This window comes from Bubalus bubalis, chromosome 14, assembly GCF_019923935.1.
Source record: "Bubalus bubalis isolate 160015118507 breed Murrah chromosome 14, NDDB_SH_1, whole genome shotgun sequence".
In the NCBI taxonomy this organism is placed as follows: Eukaryota; Metazoa; Chordata; class Mammalia; order Artiodactyla; family Bovidae; genus Bubalus; species Bubalus bubalis.
The window spans coordinates 7,402,154-7,417,709 of record NC_059170.1 but is presented as its reverse complement, the minus strand read 5'-3'; the positions used below and the strand labels follow the sequence as shown (position 1 = coordinate 7,417,709).

The 15,556-nt window shown below is 38.3% G+C and overlaps 1 protein-coding gene across 7 annotated transcripts in view; it reads left to right on the top strand.

Moving 5' to 3' along the window:
- Window positions 1-15,556, top strand: part of NCOA3 (nuclear receptor coactivator 3) — a 125,224-nt gene that overhangs the window by 55,055 nt on the left and 54,613 nt on the right. For 5 of the 7 annotated variants that reach the window (XM_006072282.4, XM_025263328.3, XM_006072281.4 and 2 more), the window contains one exon: window positions 7,895-7,979. The exons of 1 other annotated variant lie outside the window; for it this stretch is intronic. The gene's annotated coding sequence lies outside the window, so the exon portion shown is untranslated. Of the gene's footprint in view, window positions 1-6,450; window positions 7,007-7,894; window positions 7,980-15,556 lie in introns of those variants that run through there. One more of the 7 variants, XM_006072279.4, reaches the window with a different exon arrangement.

Genomic DNA, 15,556 nt, shown 5'->3' with positions numbered 1-15,556 from the left:
ATAAGAAAATTGAATTGGATTTCAGTACAAAACTTTTGTAAACATTTTGCGATACAGGCTCTTGTATTTTGGATTTCTGCTTTTCTGATGTTTAGGCCACCATTGGTTTTAGATAAGAGAAATTTGAATCTCTTGATTCTATTTTCTTCCACGGCTGTATCTGCCTTTGCAGGCGTTTTGCATAGCAAGTACAGGTTGTATTGTGTTGAATGCTAAGTTTACTTCAGTGTTTGGTATTAGATGGTTTGTATAGTATATGTACTGAGGATATCTTTGGAATTTTGACATGAGTATAGTATTATATATTGATTACATTTCTGTTTTTAAATATTAAGGAGTGCAGATATTTTAATCTTTACATGCCAAGAATTCTGGGATCTTGTTTCCCCTCCTTTAATTGCTGCTGGTGGAGGTGGAAGCCCTTCTCAGTGTTAATAAATGCCATCACCCGTTCCCTTCCCCCAGCTTTACACTGGAGCCTAGTTTGCCTGCAGCTGCAATGGTAGGCATCTTTCAGGAAGTGACCTTGGCTTGTATTAATCAAATTCAGAACACACAAAAAGCTTCTTGCTAACATGCTGACTTGATGTAAAATTTTATCGCATCCATTTTCTTTCAGAATGAGGCCATCTTGTAAAAAGAAGATATACAGAAGACTCCTCCAATTTAATACATTAAAAAAGCTTTGTAAGCCATGTTAAAAAAAACAAACAAACCTAGATTTTAAAAGTAAAGACTATTAATGGCCAAATGTGCATAAACCTAAATCATGAAGGTTTGGGAGTTGTTAGAAAATTAACTTGTTTTAACGCTGAATAAAAAGAAAGTCCTGTATGTTAGCATCAAACTTATTTACTATTTAGCTACATTAAATACAATTTAGTATTGTATTTAATATATTATTTATATAAAAATATTAAAAAATTAAGCTATAAATTTAATAATAGCTACATTAAATTATTGTGGAAGATTTATACACTATGAATTTATTTTGGGGCCCTTTAGTAAACATGTATTAAGAGAGATACTTTTGTATATAGTTTATCTTTGGGTGTTCAGAAATGACTTTGATCTTACTGTGTTGGTTTGGATAAGAAAACTAATATCCTGCTTGGAATCATTTTCTTATGTAGTGGCAGTACCTACAGGGACTTCTACATATAACAGAAGATTAAATCAGCAGGGCTGCTAAAATTTACCACCTATTGTATTTATGAGAAATATTCTAACTACAAATTCACACAGTTGCTTCTTCACTTTTAGCTGATCATTATGATGGAGCAGTTAGTATAGTCAAAGAAATCTAGTTTTTAAATGTAGGATAGTTAAGGTTTATGTCGTACAGATCTTTATTTTAACCTTGTTCAGTGTTATATGTAGAAAAGAATATTTCATGGATTAGTCTGCTAATGTTTTCTACATTTGGGAGAAATTTACATAAAAAAAAACTTGGAGCTCAGTCGCATCTATTGCCAAGGGGTTCACTCTTGAGTTTATTTTGTATAGGAGTCACTTGTGTGTACTCAACTGTTTTAGAAGAGAAATACAGAAAAAGAAAGCTTAAACTTTAGGAGCTGTACCTGCATTTTGGTAGATGTACAGTATGAAAAGTACAGGCATGGTATGTGTTTATTAATGATTAGGAGAGGCGATAGAGAACCTATGGAAATAAAAAATTGGGGTTAGATACATACTTTAATGGCTTCAACATCTGAGTTATTATTTACTGGAAACATAATCAGCATTATCTGTGATCGTATTGTAACTTGTTCTTAGAATTGCAGCCTCATGGAAATAAATCTATCTGTAACCTGCCTAAGTTCACTCTTTGTCTCGATACCAACATTAATTATTGGTTTGTTAGATACTACAGGAGAATTTCAAGGAAAATGACTCGATCATTTTTCTCCACTCACATACCTGTTTAAAATACATGGTCTTCAATAAAATTGTCACTTTGAACTTAAAATGTTCTTTGCCTCCTCCTCTGCTGCCACCTTCCCATGCCCCCCATTCCCCCCTAAGAAGGAGAAAGGAACGCCTTAAGAGAAAAGGAATACATATAATCCTGGTAGCCAATGAGTTAATGTTCATTTGCAGCCTGAGGGTCAGCGTTCAGTCCCTGTTTCCTGATTGGCTGCTAAAAGGTGAAATTGAAACCACTGTAAACTTTTGACCCTGTAGCAATTCTTGTGGAACGCCTTCCACTGGTGGAGCCCAGAGCTTCAGCTCACCTCTCCACCCAACCCCTCCCACCCGCTTTCCTGTATTTATTTTGTATGATCCTGCAACACTGCATGCGGTTTTTCCAGGAGAGGGGGGAGAGGGAAGCAGAACAAGCACCAGCAAGTGGCTGGCTTCATGCCTGTTTTAGCAACCATGTCATTACTAGCTACAACTCAGCCAGAGATAGGGAGCTTGTTAATAAACTGGTCTGCCAACTGGATTTTTTAGTTTTCTCCTTAATCTCAAGGTAATTTAAAAAATGCAGAATGGTCGTATTTACTGCCATTGTTCGTCAGTGGATAGTATCGTAGTGTAAGCGAAATATATGGCACGATTTCCTGAATGTGTTGAGTTAAAAATAGCTTTCATATTCAGCACCTTTATATACCCCATTAATGTTTCCTATGTCTCTTATGATTTTTACGTAAATGCCTAATGTTTTACAAAAGTTTTTTTTTCTTCTTTGCCTTTGTCTTTTATTATAAAGAAACTCAATTGGCATTTCATTTCTAACTATGGAGAATAATTGCAGAAATTATCTGTACATTCAAAGTTTGTTAATAATCTCCCCCCCCCCCCCCCCCACCCCCCGCTTTTTTCCTTGGATGAGATAAAGGGTCCTGGATTTGTCTTCCATTCACGTGTAAACAGTGCTTTACAGTCACCACAGAAACCCGTGAACACGGCAGGACCGTCCTCTTCCCTCTCCTTTGACACTGTTGTCAGACTCTGCCTTCGTCTTTGGTTCCTGCTTATATCCCTGGTGTCTGGCAGAGTTGATGCTCAGCAGATACTTACTGAGGGAACATAGTTTTCATTTCAGAAACTACAGTGGCTGTTTGTACCTGCTACTCCTTTCCTAATAGCAGGAACCATATTTTGCTTACACTTTGGAGGGCCTGTGTAGCACCTGACATCTGATAGGTGCAGAGCAAACATTTAAGTGAATTAAATGCCTTCCCCAAGGTTATGAATCTGAACTTCCAAAACCTAGGTTTTCTGAAACTAAAGTTTCTGTTTTAACTGCCTCTTTTAAATTTTCAGATTGATTCTACGTAGAACTAAACATTTATTAAAACTTATTAAATGACTATTCAGAATAAGTTATTATAAATCAATTTGGTCTTTTCTAATATACATCATAGGCTGGGTGGTAATACATGTCAAGTATTTTTTTTTTAACCCTGTCCTTACTTCACTAAGCCTGCATGTGCTATAATTTGAAATAATCCCTACTCCCCTTGTCAGAGAGACTGGTGTTGTTGAAAGTTTGTCATCAGTGTATTCCCAGTATTCTCTTGGGTACCAAATACATTTTTCCTTATTTACTTGAACACGAAATAATGGACTAATAAATTTTAAAGAGAAAATTCTTTTTTTCTGTGAAGTTTATATAGCTTTAAAAACAGTAGCATCTTTTTATATAATTTTCTTTCCCCTTTCATTAGATTGGTTGTAGTTGATTGTTGTAAGTAAAATCTGGTGTTAACAATTTTGACAGGATATATTTATTGTTTGATAAATAATCTCAACTGCAAAAAAAAAAACTGTTATTTGTGCCAATATTACGTAATCTTTAAGTAAACGGGGTGTTTAATTGGTGCACAAACTGATTGTGTAGCGCTTTAAAGACGAGTGGGCAACAGCTGGCTTTTCCCAAAGATGGTGGTTCCCCATCTCCATCTATGATTTTAGGGGCCCGAGGAGGGAGTCCCTGGGAGCCCTGCCTGCAGCAGCATGAAGAGAATAATGAGCTTAATATGATTAATAGTAGAGTCCTTGCCCCCTTCCGTGCTCAATAGCAAAAGAAAAACACATTCATAATATTCAGTGGCCTCTCTTTGTCAGTTGGTGTTTCCCAGCATCAGCATTCTGTAGTTTGGATTTTCCTCTCAGCTCCCCTCCCCCAGTTTGATTCTTTGTTCTGGCCTCGAGGCACATCTTCTCAGACTAGCTCTTACTAACAAAGCTCAGTTTGATCTCCCCAAGCCCCCAGTAGCTTTCTAGTGATGCAGGTTTTGATGATGTGGATCTCATCAGTCACCTTTATGTTAATTCTAGTAGACAAATTGGGGCTTCCCTGGTGGCTCAGTGGTATAGAATCCACCTGCCAATGCAGGATATACGGGTTCAGCCCCTGGGTCAGAAAGATCCCTAGGAGAAGGAAGTGACAATCCATTCCAGTATCAGTGCCTGGGAAATCCCATAGACAGAGGAACCTGGTCGGCTACAGACCACGCGCTCGCAAAAAGAATCAGACACAACTTAGCGACTAAACAAACAAACAAAAAGTACAGTCCTAGGAAATCTGCTCTGACTGTTGCTTTTTCAGAATCTTGGTTCTAGACTAGTCAACTGCAGTGTCCCAGCGGTTCCATACTTGACAGGATCTTGGTAGATAGTACTTTTTAGACTACCTACTCCTTGCAGTTTGCTGGTAGGCAAGCCAGTCATTGCTCTGATTATTTGCTGCTAAGTCACTTCAGTCGTGTCTGACTCTGCGACCCCATAGACCAGGCTCCCCGTCCCTGGGATTCTCCAGGCAAGAACACTGGAGTGGGTTGCCGTTTCCTTCTCCAATGCATGAATGTGAAAAGTGAAAGTGAAGTCACTCAGTCGTGTCCGACTCCTAGCGACCCCATGGACTGCAGCCCACCAGGCTCCTCCGTTCATGGGATTTTCCAGGCAAGAGTACCGGAGTGGGGTGCCATCGCCTTTGGGGGCCTCTAATCCAGCTGCACACTTCCTGGGAGAGGAGAACTTTTTAGATGGTACTCCTTTATGTTCTGGGGGTTATGGGGTACAGATGGGCTGTCAGTACTCCTTCGGATAGTTCTCATCGGCAGTACAGAAATGCTTGAGCATGAATGTAGGCTCTCTCACCAGCTTTTCACATTAGGCAGCAGTGCTTGTTCCCTGGATCAGTCATTAGGTACATTCTGACTCAAATGCCTTTTCCTGCCCACCTATCTTGTTCTCTAAGTACTAATGTCACCCCATGAACTCCCCCTTACCTCTCAAAAGGAGCAACGACAAAAGAGCCATTTCTCTTTAAAAATTACATTTATTTGTTTATTTTTGGCATCACTGGCATGCATTGCTGCGTGCAGGCTTTCTCTAGCTGTGGTTAGCGGGGCTCTGCTTGGTTGCGATGTGCGAGCTTCTCAGTCCTGCGGCTTCTCTTGTGTTTGAGGCTCACGGGCTCTAGAGCTCGGGCTCAGTAGTTGTGTACTGGCCGAGTTGCTCTGAGGCACGTGGAATCTTCCCAGACCAGAGATTGAACCCGTGTTCCTTCCATTGGCAGGTGGATTCTTAGCCACTAGACTGCTAGGGAAGTACAAAAGAACCATTTCTGAGATGAAATTTGATTTAAAACTAGGGCCAGAAAACCTTGAACTTTCTTTACAGGACTTTTGCCTACCTTTTCCCCCTCCACTGTCCTCTAGTTAAATTGAATATAAAAATTCAAGTTATAAAACATTGAATTGAGTGAATTAGTGAATTAAAGTCGCTCAGTCATGTCTGACTCTTTGCGACCCCATGGACTATACATACAGTCCTTGGAATTCTCCAGGTCAGAATACTGGAGTGAGTAGCCTTTTCCCTTCTCCAGGGGATCCCAACCCAGGGGTGGAACCTAGGTCTCCTACATTGCAGGTGAATTCTTTTCCAGCTGAGCCATCAGGGTAGCCCAGGAATACTGGAGTGGGTAGTCTATCCCTTCTCCAGCAGATCTTCCCAACCCAGGAATTGAACCAGGGTCTTCTGCATTGCAGTAGGATTCTTTACCGACTGAGCTACCAGGGAAGCTCAATTCATTTAAAAACCAAAGTTGTTTGTGTTTTCTCCTGTTTTTTTTATTTCAGTGTGCTTAGAAACTCTTGTTATACTATGTGTCAGTCTTGTTTGGCTAATAATTGTTTTTATTTATCGAGCTTGTATATACTACGTACTAGTAAGTAATTTTGGAGAAGGCAATCTCCAGTACTCTTGCCTGGAAAATCCCATGGACAGAGGAGCCTGGTAGGCTGCAGTCCATGGGGTCGCTAAGAGTCAGACACAACTGAGCGACTTCACTTTCACTTTTCACTTTCATGCATTGGAGAAGGAAATGGCAACCCACTCCATTGTTCTTGCCTGGAGAATCCCAGGGACGGGGGAGCCTGGTGGGCTGCTGTCTATGGGGTCCCACAGAGTCGGGCATGACTGAAGCGACTTAGCAGCAGCAGTAAGTAATTTAAGCATTTTCACTTAATTGTCACAAGAACCTTATGAGTTGTGATACCTATTTTAAGATGAGAAATCTAAGGCTCAAAGGTGTCTTACATTGACCCAGGGTTACCAGACCAGTAAGTGAAAGAGCTAGGAGTTGGTTGGCTCTAGATCTGGTGGGCTCTGAAGCTTCTGCTCTTTAAGCTATTATGCTAAGAACCTATATGTACTATTGTGGACTGGAAGAGGCGGTCCAAGAACTAGCTAACTTTTGGCATTGTCTCAGCGATAAGCTGGAGACTACTGTGATTATTAGTAGACACGGTACTAGATACAGCAGTTCCTTTTATAACTTTAATTGCATGCCACTTATATATTACCTAGATTTTCTTCTCCCTTCGTCAACAACGTTATGATGTGATATCCTTCTGCCCTCAACCCTCATCCCCCTGTTTCTCACCTTAAAGTGCAACAGATCCTTCACATCATGCACCTAGATTGTGGTTGGTTGTCTCCTATCTACTATGTGGATTGGCCCTGACTGTGATGTGTTTGTTACTTGGAACTTGTGAGTATATCATTTTTCCTTCCATCCTTTCTCAACAGACCTGCCAGTTCCAGCACGAATGCTATTAACTTAAGAGCTTAGCTATGGTTGTTGAATCTATAGATAGCTCTAGAATTAGTGGTAGTCAGAGTGTGCTTTGTCTCATTTGGAAAATCGTAAGGTGAGAGTGAATGTTTTTATTGGCTCACTTTTTTGTTGGACTAGGGCCTGCTCCACATTTCCTCAAGTGCAGAAATATGCAGTTCTGTATGCTCCCATATTTATTGAAGTTTATTTTGAAGAACTGTCCTTCATTTACCTGTCTCCTGTTTAAAATAATTTTTTTGTGTGTGTGAATGAAATGATGTACCCTTTCCTAAAGGGGAAGAAAACATCCAGTACTTTTTTTTTCTTTCTCCCTTTTCCTTGGTTGCTTTATCTATCTGGTGGGTATTTATCTTTTTTGAGCTTGAGGATTTTAATTAGCTTCTTACAGGATATTTATATTGTTTTAAATTGTTAATTTGTTGAGCATTCCCTTTGGACTTGGGGGGAACATCCCAAGTTCAGATTACCCATCTGGTTTCATCACTCTTCAGAACTTGGAGCTGGTCTCCTTCATCACTACTTTGCATTATCCATGTTTACAAACTGTGACGGATTGTATTGTGTATGCCCTGCCTAATTTTTTTTTTTTAAACAGAAGTAGTAATATATGGCAAAATAAGGCATCAAGTTCAAATTCCTAGGAAGAGGCTTCATACTTGATAACTTTTTGTTAGTTTTGTTTCTTATGTCCAGGGACGGGAAAGGTGGGAAAAGTTAACTTGTGTGTGACTAATAATAATATTTATATTCAGAAAGGGCAATAAAAATCAATACCCTTTTTTTATTTGTTTTTGTCCTCAGGATCAAAATACTTGCTGAACAGTGGAGTCAGAGACCAATAAAAACAAACATAAACTACTTGAACAGCATTTGACTGGTTAGCCAGGTAATTCAGTTTTACTTTGGATCCTTTGTCATTTTCTGACTTCACCCTCTGAAGATACTGCACACTTTGTGATTTTATGATTTCATTTTAAGCGTGCTTTATATGTTATGTTGTCCCCTTTAATGATACTGTTAGTTGAATGAAGGGTCTTGGAATAAGTTAATATATATGTATATTCTATATACAAATATAAATTTGGAGGGAAGGAGTATGTTACAGTTTAACATGAGATGCTGCCATCAGCCCTCTTCTTCTTATGTGTGAATATTTTAATGGCACTTAAAATCGGAATCAGCTCCACCCATTTTGACTATTTCACCTTGTGGAGGCTAGTTTCCACAGAGTGCTTGTGCTGGTGTGTAACATTTCAACTGACTCCTCTCCTAACTTTTGTTATTGCATCAGGATAGGAAAAATGAGAATGAAGAAACTGTCTGATAGCCACAAAAGCACTTATGCCTTGCTTAGGTGGTTAAATTTCTTTTTGTTAGTAACATTATTATTCTCTTGGTTGGCTGGGCTTGAAATCTGAGTCATCTTGATATTTTTAGTAAACAAGCCTTATCTGGTTTTCTATTTTCATGTCTCCTCTATTCGGTGAACTTTCTGTTACCAATCTTAGCTTCCTAGGCCAAGACCCCATAATTTCATGCTTGTGTTTGAAATGTCCCTTTACTGCTTCTTATCTATGTTTCAACCCACTTGAAAATTTGCTAGAAAATTTTCTTCAGTATATCCCTTTAATCAAGTCTCTTTTCTGTTAGGAGCTTTGGATGACTGTTCCCTGGCTTACAGAAAAAAAATACAAACTCCTCTCGCTTACATTTGAAACAGTCCTTTATCTGATACTTTATCTAGGCCTCCAGTTTCAATTTCCCAATAAAATCCTTCAGTTAATTATGGGATACACCCATTATATTCTGAACATAGTAGAGAACTATCTCCATAGTATTTATCTTAAAAAACAAAACTTTATTTGGAAATTTCCAGTTTACAAAAGTTAAAAAAATAGATAAAGAATTATCTAGATATCCTTAGTCAGATTCACTCTCTGGTTTTATTATTTGCATTTATGTGGGCTCTTACTCTTTCCTCTCTCTTTTTTGAATTATTTGAGGGTTATGTTCCATAGAATGTGTTTCTTTCCTCTAATACTTCTGCTTTATTTCCTACGAATAGGGCCATTCTCTCATACAACCATTGTATGGTTATCGACTTCATAAATGGATGTTAATATAGACCTGTTGTCCATCTTCCAGTTTTGTCAGTTGACCTAATAAAGTCTCTCCCAGCAGTCTCACTTGCTTCTTGTAATGGAAATGAGTCTAAGCTCAGGTACTACATGTAGTTATTATTTTTCTTTAGCCTCCTTTTTCCTGGAATATTTCCCCAGCCTCTTCTTTGCCTGGCATGACATTGACATTTTTGAAGACTGCAACCCTTCCCCTCCCTTATTAGAATGTTCTTCATTTTCTGTTTGAAACAGGGTTAGAATGAGGCTATTTGTTCTTGGCTGGGATACTGCATAGGTGATGTGATACCCCAAGAAAGATGTACAACTTCTGGAGGCACAGGATGTCTTCTGTCCCTCATTGGGATGTTAATTGTGATCATTTGGCCAATGTGTTGCCTGATTTCTCTGCTGTTAGAGTTTCTCCCCCTTCTTTAAGCAGTGATGGGGGAGACAATGCCAATACCATGATTCTCATCACAGTTTGCCCTAGATTTAGCATTCATTGATGATTCTTTTCTGATCTAATTTTTTAGGGTCATGCTTCCAAAATGGTTATTTTCTCATTCCGTTTCCAGTGGAGCTCTTTCATCATGCTCCTGTGTCCTTGTGGGAAATAGTATTAGAGACCAAGATCCTTGGTAGGTGTCCTTGTTGCTCCTAGATTGTCTTCTCTTCTTAACCCCTTCAGTGGACACAGCTAGGAAATAAATGCATGTTTATACATGTACATACATAAACATACTTGTTCATGTACACACACACACAGCAACATGCATCTATGTAGTTTATAAATCATGTGTTGGTGTCAGTATGTCCAGTTTCCCTCCACATCTGCAGGGTTTTTTCTTTGCACCTCTCACTTTATATTTTTATGTCCATTTTTATACCACGAGAGCCTTGGTTCCCAACATAGTACATTTACTCATTTGGTCTGTCCTATAATATATCTAAAATCATTTCAGATTTGCTTTGCCCATTTAATTACAGTAAACAAAGTGAGTGGGGAACTTGTATATAGTTTTGCCCAGGACTGAGAGGAAATCCTGTATTCCTTTTTTTGACTTACATATTTGTATTTAAAATTTTTTCATTTTTAAATTTTTATTGGAGGTTAGTAGTTGATTTACAGTGTTGCATTAGTGGTTGATTTTCGGGTGTAAGATGCTATATTTTTAAAATACTTGAATTAGTTCTCCCTCATCCTACCTTCCCTTCCCTCCCCATTTTTGTTTCCCACCTTAGTTTCTGCATGATGTAGTTGTGATATTTGTTTGAAACGAAATGAGGTTTATTTATTTGTGTGCTTGAGTTTCAGTTTGTTTTAAAATGCTCCTCCTCATTCTGATTCTGGTTTTATGTTGATTATGTAGAATATGAATACGTTTTCAAAGGTCAAAATTACACAAAAGATACATATTCCCTCTGTATCTTTTCCACCCTCATTTTCCCTATTTCTCAGAGGAAGCCACCTTCAGTGTTTTCTAGAGTGTTTCCCTGTATTTTCTTTTTGTAATGACAAGCAGATATATGTATGGTTTTTTTTTCCTTCCCCAATTGCTCACCAGTAAAAGAGTCTACCTGCAGTGCAGGAGATTCAAGTTGAGTCACTGGGTTGGGAAGATCCCTTGGAGGAGGAAATGGCAACTCACTCTAGTGTTCTTGCCTGAAAAATCTCACGGATAAGAGGACCCTGGCAGGCTACAGTCCAAAGAGTGGCAGTGGGTTGGACAGGACTGAGCAGCAGCAGCAGCATCGTTTTCATTATGTGCACACACCATAGGTTATTCAGTCAGTTTCCTCTGTGTGGGTATTACCTAGGTTGTTTCCAGTATTTTGCAGTTAAAATGATGCTGCAGTGAATAACCTTGTGAAAATATATTTTCATATTCTTGGGGGGGATATACCTTCAGGATACATTCTTACAAGTAAGATTACTAGGTTGGAGGGTAAATGTATATGTAGTTTTTGTTAGATGTTGTCTAATTACCCTCCATAAGCATTATGCCATATGGATTCGCACCAGTCATGTGTGAGAGAGCCTATTCCCCCCTCTCACACTGAATACGTTCTACTGAGTGTTTTTTTAGCTGCATCCACATGATTGAGTGTATCAGTAGTTTATTTTTATTGCTGAGAAGTATTCCATTGGGCTTCCTGTTTTTGGCTTCCATGAATAAAGCTTCTAGGAATATTTAAGTGCAAGTTTTTGTTTAGATTTTTTTTCCCTCTTGAGTAAATACCCAGGAGTGTAATTGTCTTATGTTAAGTGTGTGCTTATCTTTATAAGAAATTGAAACTGTTTTCTAAAGTAGCTATACCATTTTATATTCCACTTGCAGTTTATGAGAGTTCAAGTTCCACTATATCTCTTTATGAAGCGTCTGTTCAAATTTTGTGGATTTCTTAAATTGGGTGGTTTGTTTTCTTATTGTATGACTTAAATTTTTCTGAGTACAAATTCTTTTCAGATATATTTTGAGAGTATTTTCTTCTGGTCTTTCTTTGGTCTCCCTTTTCATATTCTTGAATTTTTTTTTTTTTGAGAATATAGGCATTTTGAATAAAATAAATTTTTTTTTTTGCTTATGAGTAATCGTTTTTTAGTGTGTGAAGAGATCTCTGCCTATTAATGAGTTAATGAAGATTTTTCTCCTTTGTTGTAGAAGTTCTGTAATTTTATCTTCATATTTAGGTCTGTGATCCATTTTGATTTAATATTTGCATGTTGTGTGAAGAAAGGATTGAGGATAAGTTTTTAAAAACATTGACATTCTGTTCCATGGCTATTTGTTGAAGACTCCTTTTTCCATTGTGTTGCATTTTAATTGTGTGTGGGTGTGTGTATGTGTATGTACATGCGTGCTCAGTTGTGCCCAACGCTTTGCTACTCTGTACGTGTGTGTGTGTATGTGCATGCTCAGTCGTGTCCTACTCTTTGCTACTTTCTGTGTGTGTGCTCAGTTGTGTCTGACTCTGCTATTTCATGGACTGAAACCCGCCAGGCTCTTCTGTCCAAGGAATTTTCCAAGCAAGGATAATGAGTAGGTTGCCATTTTCTCCTGCAGCAGATCTTCTCCAACCAGGGATTGAACCTGTGTCTTCTGCATTGGCAGGCAGATTCTTTACCAGCGAGCCACCTGGGAAGCTGGAATATATAGTCGGAATCTCGGAGAAGGCAATGGCAACCCACTCCAGTACTCTTGCCTGGAAAATCTCATGGATGGAGGAGCCTGGTAGGTTGCAGTCCATGGGGTTGCTAAGAGTCGGGCACGACTAGGCGACTTTACTTTCACTTTTCACTTCCATGCATTGGAGAAGGAAATGGCAACCCACTCCAGTATTCTTGCCTGGAGAATCCCAGGGACAGAGGAGCCTAGTGGGCTGCTGTCTATGGGGTCACACAGAGTTGGACACGACTGAAGTGACTTAGCAGCATAGTCGGAATCTATTTCTGGTCTTTATTCTGTTCCATTGATTCATCAATCCTTATGCCCATCAATCCAGTGCAGCTTTATAGTAAGGCTTGAAAGAGGTGGTGTGAGTGTTTCAACTTTTTCTTCTTTGTCATGATTTCTCTGAAAGTGAAGTTGCTCAGTCGTGTCCAACTCTTTGCAGTCTCATGGACTGTAGCCTACCAGGCTTCTCCGTCCATGAAATTTTCTAGGTAAGAGTACTAGAGTGGGTTACCATTTCCTTCTCCAGGGGATCTTCCAGACCCAGGGATTGAACCCTTGTCTTCCGTATTGCAGGCAGACACTTTACCATCTGAGCCAGGATTTTGGTACAAATTTCAGGATATGTTTGTTAGTCCCTGCAGTCTTGTCAGTCTCTCTGAGAAACTGCCCTGCAATATCTATCCAGCTTGACCATTCTGAATTCTGGTTATTATCTTGTCCATTCTGCAGGATTGCTGGGCTCTGTTTGAGTTCTTCATCCCTCTGTTGTGATCTGGAAAAACTGCCTCCTAGAAGGAAGCCTGGCTGATGGTGGGGCTCATGTTACCATGTTGTTCCTTCTCCCCTCATGCCCAGTTGTTTTCTTAATCTCAGGGACCACAATTTCTCACTGTTTGTTTTCTGATATTTGAATATAGTTTGCTTAGTTTATGTTGGGATGAGTCTCCTTATTCTCTCTTGACCTAAATTGGAAGCCCACAGTTGATTCTTGAGTTAATTTAAAAAAAAAAAAAAAAAAAAAAAGTCTCTTCTCATGCTGTGCCAAAAGGAGCAAAAAGATATCTTTAACCATAGAAGCTTCTTTGATTGCTGTTTTATTTATTTATTTTTTGGGCTGTGCCGTGCAGCATGCAGGGTCTTAGCTCTCTGACCAGGGATTGAACCTGGGTCTCCGGCCATGGAAATGTGATGTCTTAACTATTGGACTGCCAGGGTATTTTATTGAACAGCTTCTGAGACCAGAGGATTAATTTCTCTGGAAGTTTTCCTAAGGAATATAGACTTGCATTTCTAAAGTCTCTTTTATTCTCGTATCTTGAGACTAGGCAACCAGTCTCAACAAACTCTACTAGATTTCATTTGCAGGACTTATAAATGTGAATGAATTGTCTCTCCTCCCAGTACATCAGATTTACTGAGTCTCTGGCCTACTTTTGAGGCTGGTCCCTATAAGCAAAGAATAGGTACCAGGCCTGGAGGTATTGACTTATAAAGTGAAGTTATTATTTGTTAATGATGGGCTTGTCATGCCTGACTAAATGAGAATTATTCTCAATTATGACATTCAAGATGCAGACTTGATTATCCAGTTATCCTGATAAATGAGTTGACAGATTTTTATTAAACCTATTCAATTAATAATATTGACATGAAAAGTAGAGAGACTCAGTTTTTATGTTTCTGTTTTTTCCCCTGCAATTTGAGGACATTGAATCAGGTGCCACATAGAATGCTTTTAGAGTACGTAAGTGTAATTTATTAAATTGAGGGCTAGATATAGAAGAGAAGGAAAAAGGGCTTCTTTATAGAACCCACTGGAAAACATAATACCAAACAATAATATTCTAAAACAAATAACCGCAGTTAAAATCTTCACTAGTTTATTCAGTCCTGCGTAAATCTGTTTCGCTTAATCTTTTGTTTTTTTTTTTTTTTGCAGTCTGCTTTGAAGACTTCATCCACTTAGGTGTATAAAGGGACCTAGAAATTTTGACTTAGTTCATCTTCCAGTACAGTTGTAAAATTGTGTAAGTTACCTTAGGTCAGTAGTCTGTCACCCAGAATTTATTTCATAAAATATTTAGATTTGTTATCTCTTCCATGAGAATCTTAGACTTCAAGGCAAACAGCAGAGGAAAGCCAAGCCACCCATTTGGCAGGAAGACATTTTGGATGTCCTTCATTCATTGTTATGGACAGGAGTTTTCATCTGATGTTCTTAATCGTTGGCCTGAAGGAGTACTTTTAGTCCCTAAAGTATTTGAGACTAATTGTCACAGATTTTACTTATGTGAAAATGTTTATTTCACATTCATTTTTGAAGGATTCCCTGTATATAAAATTCTGTGTCAGTTGCTTCAGCACTCTAAAGATCTTGTTGTCTGATTGCTTCTAAAAAGGTAATTTTTATCTTTGTTCCTCTGTATATATGGTCTTATGGTCTTTTTTTCTTGTGACTACTTTCAAAATTTTCTCTTGAAAATCAAGATGTTTGAATTTAAATAGTTGGACTTTAATGTACTTAGGTTTGGTTTTCTTTGTATTTATTCTTGGGATTAACTGAACTTCAGTGTGCAGACTGGTGTTTTCATCAAGTTTGGGGGAGTTTTGGCCATTATTTCTTGAAGTTTTTTGTTTCTGCTTCAGTCTCACTTCTGGGGCTCTGGTTAACATATTTGATAGACCATTTACTATTTCTCACTTGTCCTTTCCATTTGTCTTCAATTTATTTTCCTTCCATTCTTCAGATGGGTAGTTTTGATAACCCTTTAAGTTCAATTACTTTATTTCTTCTCCAGTCTGAATGATATTCAGTAAGAAAATATTTTTCTGTTTCAACCTTGTTCTTACAACCCAGCGTTGTAAAGGGCTTAAGCCAATGGATTTATCAAAGTTGTATAACTAGTTTGTGATGTAACTGAAGTTAGAACTTACATCTTGATTCTTTGCAAACTTTCGACCTTTTCTTTCTATAATTTGTGAACTTTATATTGTAGTAAGTTGCAGTCTTTTTAAATATTCATGCTGAAGAGGTAGAGGATATTGCTTAAACATTATACAGTTGCAGAAATTAAAGGTAAGTTCTTATTTGTGGTTTAAAAATGATTTTTAATAGAAAAATGTAAGTATCACTGAAGTCAGTAATACCTTAGAAACTTACAGATGAC